The 12977-nt window shown below is 42.5% G+C and overlaps 1 protein-coding gene across 8 annotated transcripts in view; it reads left to right on the forward strand.

Moving 5' to 3' along the window:
• Foxp1 (forkhead box P1) overlaps positions 1–12977 on the forward strand; it is a 526824-nt gene that overhangs the window by 442859 nt on the left and 70988 nt on the right. The gene's annotated exons all lie outside the window — the stretch shown is intronic.

Here is a 12977-nt window from a genome sequence, read left to right on the forward strand (position 1 = left end):
ACATAGCACATACATTAATTGACAGTGCCCCCATCCCTGAAGGCAGGAAGCCACTGTTTTGCATCACGTGCACTGAAGCCCATGGCCGTTTCAGCAGATACCAAGGAACAGTTTAATGGTTTTGGAGTGGACACGAGTGCTATGCTGATGCAGAGACATATCCACAGCACTTTCTCCTGGTCCTGGAGGTCTTAGCTGCTGTTTTCCTGTTTGGAAGTTAAGGCTCTGTGTTTGTGAATATGGGGTGTGTGTGTGTGTGTGTGTGTGTGTGTGTGTGTGTGTATGCATGCATGTGAGCACATAGACATGTGGGTGTGCATGTATGTGGAGACCAGAAATTGGTTGTCTGCCCTGATCCCTCTCCAATATATTTATACTGAGGCAGAGCCAGAGCTCTCCCATCAATTTGGTTGAGTCTAGTCACCTAGCTTCTCCTAGGATTCTCTGTCTCCTCCTTTTGTGGGCACTGGGATTACAGGCAGCCACCATGTGAGCCTGGCATTATTTGGGTGCTAGGTACTGAACTCTTGTGCTCAGACTTGCACAGCAAGCACGTTATCTAGTGAACTGCTTCTCTAATATGTATTTAATTTAATATGTATTTAATGTATTTAATTGCCCTGAGCTTTTTTACACATGCTAGTTGAAGATGTGATTGTTTTCAAGATCCTAAATACGTCCTGTGAGCTTGGAGTGGAGGAAGATAGAGCGAGCTTTTCTTTTATGTCACTGTGCCTTAGCCCCCCAAAAGCATTGATGCTGCCCTGGAAATTCATTTCCAAATGGAACATATACTTCTTCAATGGGCAACTTTATTCTGTTTACTATGATTAGACCATTTCCTTTATTTTCTTATGTACAGCTTCCATACATAGAAGAAAGAAACCTCACAGGTGTTTTCTTCTAACAGAGGGTCGTTTCCATCAAGCAAAAGCATATTCTTAGATTTTGTTTTCAAATAGATATGACTCAGTGGGGAAAAAGAAAGTTTTAATTATGTATTCCAGCTAAGCAATTACAACATAATTTCATACATTTTTCAAAATACTGAGTACTAAACCCTCCCTATGGTTTAACTAAATATGTATCTTTAGATCAGAAAAATATTCCCTGGAAAAATATGTGTGCAGTATTAAGTTCCGCATAATTGCATAATGAAGTTTTGGGTTGTGACCACATGTACAGTGGTGGTCCTGTAGCATTATAAAGGAAGTGAAGCATTCTCATCACCCAGTGAGGTCGTAGCCATTATGACCTCATAGCACAAACTCCTGTGTTTGTGGTGATGCTCATGCAATCAAAGCCATAGCTCTGCCACTTGTTTAACAGTACAGTGTCGGAAGCCGGGCATGGTGACACATGCCTTTAATCCCAGCACTTGGGAGGCAGAGCTAGGAGGATGGTTGTGAGTTGTCAGCCAGCCTGGGAATGCAGAGTAAATTTCAGGTCAGCCTCAGCTAGACTGAGACCCTACCTTGAAAAAAAAAAAAAAAAGTACCACACATAAAATTTTACATAGTGCATAACATTGATAGTAAGAATCAACGATATGATAAGTTCGTGTATTTACTGTACTCTACTGTGTAGTCTGTGTTAGAGACTGTGTTTTGTAGTCTTTATCAGTACAAAAGATGTTGATCAGGGCTGGAGAGATGGCTTAGTGGTTAAGGTGTTTGCCTGCAAAGCCAAAGGATCCAGGTTCGATTCTCCAGGACCCACGTAAGCCAGATGCACAAGGGACACATGCATCTGGAGTTCGTTTGCTGTGGCTGGAAGCCTTGGCATGCTCATTCTTTCTCTCTCTGACTCCTTCTCTCTCTCTTTCTCTCTGCTTGCAAATAAATATTTTTTTTAAGTTGATCACAAAGTAAATAATTACGTCACGTTCTGCTGGCAGCAGCAGGCTCGCTCATCATGTGTTTACCTCATACCTTGGTTGCATCATTTTCTCTGGTGCTTGATTTAATCTCGTGTTCTTTGACCCATCGTGGCTAAAAGAGTGATAGGTACAGTATACCACATGCACTGAATGTGTAGTGCTGTACCACTTAGGTCTGTATGGGTACTCTTTTATTTACGTGCTTGTTGCCTGGTGCCCTATTTCTCAGAACATATCCCTCCTCAGTGACACATGACTATATATGCACACATATAAATACACACACGTGCACACTTACATGTATTCCATGGAAGTTTTAAAATCATAAATGAGATCTAGGGAGATGGCTCAGCAGTTGAAGACATTAGCATCCCAAACCTGCCTGGCCAGGTTCAATTCCCCAGCACCCACATAAAACCAAACACAAAAAGAGCCACATAGGCTTAGCATTTATTTGCAGCAGCAAGAGACCCTGGCATGCCATGAAACACACATACACACACACACACACACGTTCATAAATAAAAAATATTTTTAAAAACCATCAAAGGTTACCAGCGATGAGGACAACATATACAATACTCCTTTAGAAGATTTTTCTGAATGTCTGTGGTAGAAATTAAAAAGTAAGAGGAGCTTTAACTATTTACAAGTTTGAAGAATAGATTAGTGGACAGGAAAAGCCAGGACTCACTATAGGTGACATAGCTGTCACTTCCAATGGGGAAAAAATCCTTCTGTCTAGAAGCCAACCAATCTTTCTTTTTGTTTTTAGGATTACTTATAATGTCTTTATTACTCTCCTTTTTAATTTGAGGGTAGAAAACCTTAGCTGGCTTTCGTGGAACATTCTAGGTTGCCATCCTTTGCAGCACCGGCTTTGCCTTGCCAGTGCTGAGGTTCATGCTGTCCATTTACTGCAGAGTGATCGAATTACGTCTTTACCCATAGGCAGAGCAGGAGGCCGGGCACTGAAAAATGCCGACTGATGCACTTAAGGTATTTGTTGCAGTCTTGTCGGGCCACTGTGGAGCCGGTACAGATTCCCTGAGACATAGAAAACGCTTTTTGTTTAGATGCGCTCTGCTCAGTTTCATCCTAAAAGCTATGTATCTACATGCAGGTGATAGATTAGCGAGGAGGCTAGCTGGAGAAGAATAGCCCTTTTCATGTCTTAAGGCGCATTGGAAAGTAAATGGATCTAAGAGACAGTCTAATTCCTGGAGACTTAAGTTTGTTTGGCTTTTTTTTTTTTTAATGGTTCCTATTTGTCTACATAAACGTTGTGTTTAATCTTCATGCTAAAATTAGACTGTGGGTCAAAATTCACATTTTTACCAGCCTGAATCTGGATGTGAGAACAGGCTTGAGTTTTTCTTCTTGCACATGCAAAGAGGGAAGGAATTTGAAATTATATGTTACTTAATTCCAGATTCCATTATCTGGTAGGTTCCCAGAGGTGACCCAATTGTGAGTACATTTTGTTTTATTTTTGGTCCTGGGTACTGGACTCAAGGCCTGATGTGTGAAAAGTACCTATTCCTATAGTGAGACAAAACCCATCCTTGATCAGCATGATTTACATTAATTATAGCTAATGAGACAAACAAACCCCTTAGGCTAAAGACTGTTCAACAGCCTTAAGCTTGTGGACTTGATCATTCAGAAGTCAATAATCTATTAGCCATTTGTATGGATATAGGTACTTAAAATGGATATTACATGCCATTACCTTATTATGGCTATTTTATATTTACTTAGTTTTGGCGATGCTAGGAATTGAACTCAGGGCCTTTATATACATTACGCCAATGCAGTATCACTGAGTTATATATCCTTAGCCTTTATTATGGTGAATTTGAAACTACCATAGATGATGCCTAGATTACATAGAGAAAATGGTAAAAGAAAAGAGAAACAGATTTATAAAAAAAAAAAAGTCATCCCTATGAAAGATGTTCTTGCTGGTACACTGGGCTGGCACACATCTCTAAAGCTCTTGCTGCCTTGAAAGCCTCTCTTCCTTACTTGCCAGTGCTGTGTGGAATTCATCTTTAAAGCTTTTCCTTGGTTCCCATGTAGTACTCTTTCCCTCCACTCACTAGAACAGGAACTGAACAAGCAGGAGGCCCCGCCACCATGACTAGTCAGGTGGCCTTGCGGACTCCCTTCTTAGCAGCTCGAGGATTGTTTTCCTGAAAAGATCTCAGAATGCTAGATGTGAAAGTCAGTTGGAAAGGAGGAGAGTTCACAATTTTAAAGGAGTGGGATGTGTGACTCTGTCTCACCTGGGTTGTGCATCTCCATGCGGTTTGGAAGCCCCTCGCCTCGCCCGCCGCGCTCCTGTCCCTCGCGTCCTGCAGCTCGTGAGCAGCCGCTGCCGCAGCTCTGGGGCTTGGTGAGCTGCAATCTGTTAAGGAGATAAATAATGTGCTTGGCACGACACTCCTACTCTCCTCTTTAATTTGTCTTGCACAAGGAAAATTATAATTAAATCATTCAGGGTAAACCCTTGAGTGTAGAGAAGGGAAAAACACACTGTGGTAAAGATTGCCAATAGAAGCCCACTTCCCTGTTGCGCAGGGCAGAGGCATCTATCAGTATTCAGTAGAGACCTGCATGATTTGGGAGGCGGATGCCAGTGCTCTGCTCCTGGCTTGTTAAGATCCTGTCCCCGTGTGCTCCTGGACACTCCGCATCATTAGAATTCCATGCTGGTGCCGCACTGCGGGCCTTGAGCTTCTCCCGACAATTTCATAATGCTTATAGTGCTGATTACATATAAAGCCACTGGTGCCGTAAACATAACCACTGTTGTCAGCACCTCCAAGAGGCCTGGTGGGATCAAGGTACTCGGGGCCCTGAGATCCAGCTTTCTAAAGAGGAGCTGCAAGAAGGAAGCAGGTGGTGTCAGGCCTAGGTGCTAGTTTTATGCCTTCAAGAGAAAAGACCAAGAAGTCAGATGCAGGATAACTGTAAGCATAAAGACATAGTCTGGTTTGTGTCATTTGTCTTACTGTCACTTCAGAAAATCCCAAGTTTTGGTGTGGGTAAACAGAATCAACAGAATGCAGATGAAACATTTATTAAAATGCTAAATGTAGTAAGCCCTTGGAGCATCTTGGATCAAAGCAGCTATGTAAACACAAATAGCAATTACCACTTAAGTAATTGCCTGAGTTAAAATTCTAAATATCACATTATATTATGGTGCACGGGGGAAGGGAGCTCTCAGGAAATTAGTTCCTTCTCAGTCCAACTGCTGCTAGATTGTTGTCTATGGAGTGGTGGCTCCTTTATCTACATAACTATTTGGGACACAGTAGGTACTATTATACCCATTTTACAGATGAAGAAATTGAGTTATGGACATTAAGCAACTGAACCATACTCAGGCCTGGTTAGTGAATTAAAACTAAGAATGCTACTCAGATCTGACTTTTAAAAACTTGAAAAATGAATATCTGTGCTGAATTAAAAAATCGGCATCTCTCACGAAAATTTGAAATGCAATTTAATTGCAGTCCACCAAACCTTTATCAATTTAACATACTCTGTTCAGGTCACAACATTTAAAGGAAAATGCAAGAGTTTTCTGTTTTTGGATAAAAATATCAAGGCCTCTTATGAAGGGAGGTGGGACTCCAAGGTACAGTTATGGTCTGCAATGGTACATGAAGCTCAAAACTGAAGCCCCAGCAGGATTTGCACACAGGGAAATTGAAGCAGGCCTCTGTCCTTTATGAGACTCCTGGCTTTATGTCCCGCCTCATAAATCTTATGTTTTCCTCATTGAACACATCAGATGGTCTTTATTTCTATTTCAGCTGTGGTCCAGATTAGAAAAGTTCCTTTCTTTTTTCCCCTCCCTGATACTTCCCAGCTTTTTGCCTTCAGTCCAGCCATTAGTGGATGTTTTATAACGAGTATTTCTCTGGTTCATGGCTCTTCTAACTACTTGTTCCAAGACTTCCTTAGGCGTTTGGTAAAAGAGGTTCTGTCAGCTCTGCAAAGATTGTGGTCATCTTGCCTCTGCTTTTCTTTGAGGCCACCACATTCTCAAAACCCAGCAACCAAGACTGGACATTCTTTGCAGTGAGGTCTCACCTGCCCGCATCCTTCCATTCATAATAACCTGCCCAGCATCTCAGGCTCATTTGTTGGTCTAGCTTTATGTATTCTAGTGGGTTCCCTCTTCTGCCTTGCACAGCTGGCAGCTGCCTTCAAACCCTGAAGGGTTTTGCATCGCTGGTATACTTTTGGATGATTTCATCTGATATACAATCTCTATTTTAAATTTGTGGCCTCTTGACATATTGCCATATATTTAACTGTATTACATTAACTATTGTGTTTACAGTCTCTGATATTTTTGAAAAGCAGACAACTTTGAAATGGGGACATGCCTGGTGTTTTGATTTTCTTCTTATTTTTTTCCCATTTAAATTGTGTGTTGATAAATAAACACTGTATGCTCTTGGTTTAATTACTAGAATTCTAGAAGTTTGTTTTCAGAACTGTTACAGACATGTAAACCTTTAACTCTCGCAAAGTCTCATACTGACTTCAGACCTACTGAGCTGGAAAGTTAAGCAGTAATTTCAAGTTTTCACTACTGTACATAATTCTTTCTCCTTTAAATTTTCTGTTTTGAAAATCAGAAAATTTTGTTTTGTGTTTCCTTTGATTTCAAGTATTGTACAAACACATTACCTTATGTTTCTTCATTAAAATGTATGGTCAAATTGTCCTGGATTGTCCTCAACATTGTTACCCCTACTACCTACCAGATCATATGTATTAAGCACTTAAATGAGAAAGATCTTCACAGTATGACCCACCAGCCAAATTCAGCCCCCTGCTTATTTTCACAAGTAGTTTTATTGGGACACACTTCATACTCACCATTCAAACATGATCTCTGGCTGTTCACTCTACGTTGATAAACTTGACTATTTGCAGCCTAACCCTTGTTACCCACCAAAACAAAGAAGAATATGTACTATTTGGTCACGTTTGGGAAAAGTTTGCTTATTTTAACTCTTGGAATTCTTCTTAAATTCCCCAATGTTATTCTCAAGGCTTTGTTTGTTTATTTCCCAATGCTGAGGATTCAGGGTTCAAAGGGATATCTATTAAACATACACCATCCCAGGTCTCTGTAATTAAGATTTGAGATCCATGCATTGGACAAGATGGGGTATGTGACCTTGTTTTTGTCACACAAACCTTAGGCTGTTTGCTATTCAAAGGCTGTGGCCCAGAAGCTTTGTGGTGACTCAGAAGCTTGTTGGGAAGTCAGTCTCAGACTCCGCCTCTGACCTGCTGAATTCGCCTCTGCCCTGGAACAGGCTCCCCAGCAGCTGGACACACCCTTCCTTTCCAGTGGGAGAAAAGGCTTCATTTCACTTCTCCATGATTTCCACAGTTGGGGTTAACATCCTCAACATGCCCCTTCTTATGTAGCCCAATAGACCCATAGCATCAGAAGGTCTCACCCCATGCACTGTCCATCCTCATGAGCTGCTATGAGACTTCAGCACTGAGCTTCACACGTTGGCTCTGACCATAAGCAAGTAGTGTAACCTCTCAGTTTTTTTTTTCCTCCCTTTTTGGGGAAATCAGAATGTGGGACATGATCTTGATGATAAGCTGCTAACATTTATATAAATTAGTTAATGAGAGACTCAAATACACAAAGGGTTTGATACTCATTTCCCATTTAATCCTCACAGTCTTAGAGCTTACTGTCCACTTTGTACAGGTGGTACAGCTAGAGCCCATAAAGATGTTATAACCTGCAGAAGTTATACCAGTAGCTAATGATCATGCAAGGGACCAGACCCAAGGTCTCCCTAACCCCTAAGTACCTAGCTCCCATGTGGGGAGCTTAGCAGAAGCATCCGGCATCTGCAAGCAACTAGGACCTTGAGTTGAATTTCCACTTGTCAAAGCTGAGAGCCAAAGACCAGGAGGCTGCAGTCTGGGGCCAGACCTGTATAATTTTAACTTAGAAGACACTCCGAGAAACACCCCGGTACCAGGTTTCTCCTTTCTTGTCATCTATTTGCAAAGAAGGTATCAAAGAGACTGGAAATGGGATGTGTACAGGGGAGAGTGGGTACCAATCTAGTCTTGCCACGCTAGTCTTATCAGGGATGAGGGGACCAGATAAGTGGCCATGGCCAACTACATTGGGTCAGACTACAATTGGTCATTTTGCTCCAGAGCAGGCTTTTGGCAGCTTTGCAAATTCCATGTCCGTTGGCAAGGGAACAGAGTTCTTGCTTATATCAGAAAGAAGCACCTGGAATGCAGCTTTGCATCCCAATCATGCTGGTGAGTGTTGTGACTGGCTTGTGACATGCTCAAAGGAGTTGTGTCTCATTGCTCCTACCCAATGTTTCTTGGTCTTAGGAGGGGAAGGGAGTATTATTTTAGGGAATGGGGCATAATGCCATATCATTCAGACATGTAGAGAGGGCACAGGGGAAAAAATTAATGTTGGCATGCCATAAGGGAAGGGTTTATGGTAGTTTTAGTTTAATGTTCATTTTGTGGGGTGATTAGAAGTAAAAAGAAAGACTTCAGCTATCATTCTCTGACAGCTGTTGTATGCTACCTTAGAAAAGTGCTTTTTACCATAACACAATATCATTAGACTCTATAAATCTCATCCTGTTTATTGTGCTTAAATGATAAATGCCTTCCAATAAAATGACGTCATTGGTGCAGAGAGTCATGTCATTTGATACATCTTTCTTCAGTTGGGTTGGCTTTTTTCCCCCTCATATGTTTCATAATGCATAGCTGTATGCAAGCTATTTCATGACTCGTGAGCCGGTGTTTGTACCCAAAATAACGTGGGGAACAAAAGTTTCTTTGATCATGTAGACGTGGTCTTTTGACATGTGACTGCTGCTGATAAAAGCTTCCTACCAAATTCCTGTGCTGCAGCCCTGACTGTCTGCAGGTGGAAGAGCCTATGCCCCTTTCCTATCAAACATGCATTTGCATGCTGATATTTATGGCAGGGGTCCTACTAGCTATGGCAGAACACAGGTGTGAAGAAAGCACATGGCCAGAGAAGTGAGAAGCATCCTTCAAGGACCTCTGTTGGCTTGCTCTGTTTTGCTGGGTCTTTATCCGTTCAACGCTAAATAGTTCTGGTTGAAATGTGTGTCCTTTTACCACTGGGATTAGATAGGAAGAATTTTTTGTTCAGTGGACATTGGAACTATCAAGAAGTAGAAAGGGAAGCCACGAGTTTATATACTGAAGGTCACTTGGCTTAGAAAAGTCCTGATGTTCTTCTATTCTCATATAAATGAGAGGAGGAGTCCCATGTTCCAAAGCCAATAGTGGGGCTCGATGCAGAGGGACCAGAGTTGAACATGTAAGTGGAACTCAGGCTGCCTTTTCTTCAGAGTTACAAAAATGCTTTCCTGCCCTGCTCCTCTTTTCTTTTAGTGTTTCCTTTTCTTTCTTTCTTTCTTTCTTTTTTTTCTTTGCACTTGTCTCCCTGGAGTCTGGCTCTGTAGGTCTTTGTGGGGGAGCTATCCCTCTGCTGGCTGGCTCACTGGGGTAATTCACATGACTGTGTTACATATGTTCAGCATGCCCGAGGTTCTTTATTCTACCCCTTTGTGATCAGGCAAGGCCCAAGTATATTATAGACTATATTCTCCTCATTAAAACAATAGTGGGAGCTCACAAAGGGAAATTGTTAATATGTGTTCCAGCTTGTCACTTCTGCCTGTATGAATAAAGAAGATAACCGCTCCTTTGGGAAACTATTTCGGGAATTGAGCAACAGATACGCTAGCCAGAGAATTCTCTTAACTGTAATTTTCCTTTCTGTGTGTACTCAAAAATCACATCCTGATGGGCCCCTTTGTGGCTCTACACATGCAGGGCACAATTGCCGTAGCCCAGGTGGTGGTAATATGGGACAATCCCCTGGGCACGTGTCGCCAAGAGTTGTACAGCTTGTTCAGTGTCTCCATCCATATGGCAGCCCAGGCCGTTCACAGAAAGGCATCAAGCCTACGCCGGGTGGGGACCGTGGTCAACGTAGTGTGACAATTCAGCCTCCGTTCATAGCTGCCTCCCCTGACGGCATGTTGGATTGTAGATCTGCGTGGTAGCAAACACTTGTGCCACACATAACACTGACACACATGTACACTTGCAGGTGCACTCTTATACCTTAAAAGATGTGTGCACTGGTCTCCTCGGACCCTTCCATCTTCAGAAACGTGTGCTTACCTGAAAAGGTATCGTTCCAGTGCATGAACCATACTTGGTAAACAGAAAGTCACTGGCCTAGGGAGATGATTCAGTGGTTAAGAGTGCTTGCCTCGGAAGCATGAGGACCTCTTAGGCCAGAGACCACTAAGTTCGACTCCCCAAAGCCTACATAAAGGACTGAGGGGGTTAAGAGGGATGGCTTAGAGCTTAAGGCGTTTACCTGCAAGGCCAAGGAACCCAGCTTCAATTCCCCAGGACCCACGTTAGCCAGATGCACAAGGTGGCACATCATCTGGAGTTCGTTTGCAGTGGCTGGAGGTCCTGACACACCCATTCTCACATACACACCCCCAACCCTCTTTCTGTCTACCAAATCAATGAACGAAAATAAAATATTTTTTTAAAAAAAGACTGAAGATAGCCACACACATCTGTACCCAGTCCTGGGTGGGGGGGTCAGAAGAAAGCTGGAAACTAGAAATATTGTTGGGCTCCCTGCCAGCAGCTCCAGGTTGAGGGAGAGACCCCCCTCCCCAATCTCAGGGAAATCCACAGAGGAGTGCCAAGATAGATACCAACATTCTCCCCTAGTGTCCATGTGGGGCTCATGTCCCTGCACACTCACATACATGTGTCACAATCACATACACTGATATCCCCAGCATACATTCACCTTTTCAGACAGTCGTTCACGGTGTGCTCAGCTTAGGGACTGCAAGCTCCCATAAACTACAAGGGCTTTCTTGGACTCTGTGTTTTTCTCCATTTTTTTCCCTCCTTTTTTCAATTATGAAAAAAAGAAAAATTACCTCGTGTAGTTTGGACTGTTGATTTATTTTTTGTTTGTTTTTAAGCCTTAAAATAAAAAGTAAGTGGAAAAAGAAACCTTCCTTCAAATGGTGAGAGTAAATGTTTCCCTAGAAGTGTGGGAGCTATCTGGGGAGGTTTTTTTTTTTGTGGGGGGAGGGCTCTGGGAACTATGGTAGAGACTTTGAAAGGCACACTTGGAAAGTTTAACCTGAAGGCAGAGACTTCTCCATTTAGATACTGGCCCCACATCTTGTTCTGCTTTTGTGTAACTATTTGTGATCTTGTTTGGTAAACAAACAAACCCCATGGCAACTGTGGCAGATGATATTTACACTACCTGTAAGACTTCCCTAAACAAATAGACACACTTTTATGACCTTCAAATTTCATTCCTTTTAAAGTGTTCAAGGAAAGCAGGAGATAGCTTTTCTTTTTTTCTTTCCTTCCTGCTCTTTTAATACATAAAGAGTCCTGAAAGGATCTTTTGCAGGATCTTTTTTCACAATGTGTATTTTGTATGTTGACTGTGAATACTGAAAGAGTTTGAAGATCTGTGATGGCAGAAAGAAAGAGAAAGCTTTGGGCACTGAGGACATGACGTAGCACACACTTTCTGAGGTTTTCCTTAGTTGTCTAGTCCATGTCCAAGCCATTCTGCAGCCAGAAGGTGAATATTCCTCCCATGTATTACCATGGACCTAGGAATTAGACTGGCATCTCCTTGTATCCTATTCTGATGTCTGAACTATTGATGGAAGCATTCTGGGACATCCAAGCCCCTCTCTTCCTCTTGCATTTCCCCATGTGAGTCATATCTGTGACAAGAACAAGATGTCTCGTGTTGAAGATCAGTGTGAGAAATAAATGGCAGTTTACTTTAATTAGAAAAAAATTGACACCAAGAGCTGGAATAATCCAGTGGCGTTTGAATAAATTAGAGAATGGTACAGACCGAAATAAAAAAGAAACTTAACAAGGATACATGGGAAGTTGTCCAAAGTTCAACATAAAATGTGCTTGTAAGTAGGACAGAAGGCGGGAGACGTGTCCAAGCCCATGCCAGCAGTCCTGGGCTCAGTGTTACACCTGTGAGTTCCACAGCCTGTCCTCATGGAGCTGACATGGCAGTGGAGGAGAAATAGAACAAACATGCGATTGCATAACAAAAAAGACAGGAAACGGGGGTGGGGGGAGGAAGCAACTCAGTGTTACTTCATTACATGTGCTTACGATCACTACTTGGATAAATAATTTATGGCAAAGCTTCTTGGTGAACTGCGAACAGCCATGAAGAGGTCAAAGCTTTGCTGTCTGGGCTCAGCCAAAGCAAAGGCCCTGAGACATGGGCAAAAGGAGTGCGACCTCTGCCCTGCGTGGGGGCTGGACAGCTGCGTGGAGTGGTGCCACACGCCGACACCGAAGCAGAAGGGCGGATTGTCAACTGCCCGCTCGGTGCATTCTGCCGTGTCTCAGTCGTCTACCTCTGAAGCGGGTGTGATGAAAGGCTTTGCCTTCCAGATTGAACTAAGAAGATAAGTGAGTTAATAAATGTTTCAGTCACTAGCACATAAGAGTAGCTATGTAAACATGCATTTAGTACTTATTATGAAATATATTTAGCAATAAATTCAAACCATATTTATTGGACATTTATTAAACACTCACAGTAGTTTCTGGGGATTAAAAGATGATTACAGCAGAGTTCTTCTTCCGCGTTCAATCAGAGGGGCAAACGTGGAAACAAATATTTGCATCCCTGTGTAATTCATATTGGTGACAGAAGCACACAGCCAAATGTGACACCGTATATGATCTGCCAGAAGTGCACGTGACTGCCAGTGTGTGAGAGGATGCATTTGCTCATCCCCGCATATGTTTCATGTTAGGGTTTTCAGAGTGTAGTGGACTCCGTGCACGAAAAGTTTCAAGCTGTCTTCCTTAAACTCGCTTTCGTCTCGCCCATCATGACCAGGTTGGCACACAGTAGGTGCTAAATGACATTGCAGAATCTGAGTGAATACTCAGAAGAAAGTGGACT

The sequence above is a fragment of the Jaculus jaculus genome, chromosome 14 (genome assembly GCF_020740685.1).
Source record: "Jaculus jaculus isolate mJacJac1 chromosome 14, mJacJac1.mat.Y.cur, whole genome shotgun sequence".
Taxonomy (NCBI): Eukaryota; Metazoa; Chordata; class Mammalia; order Rodentia; family Dipodidae; genus Jaculus; species Jaculus jaculus.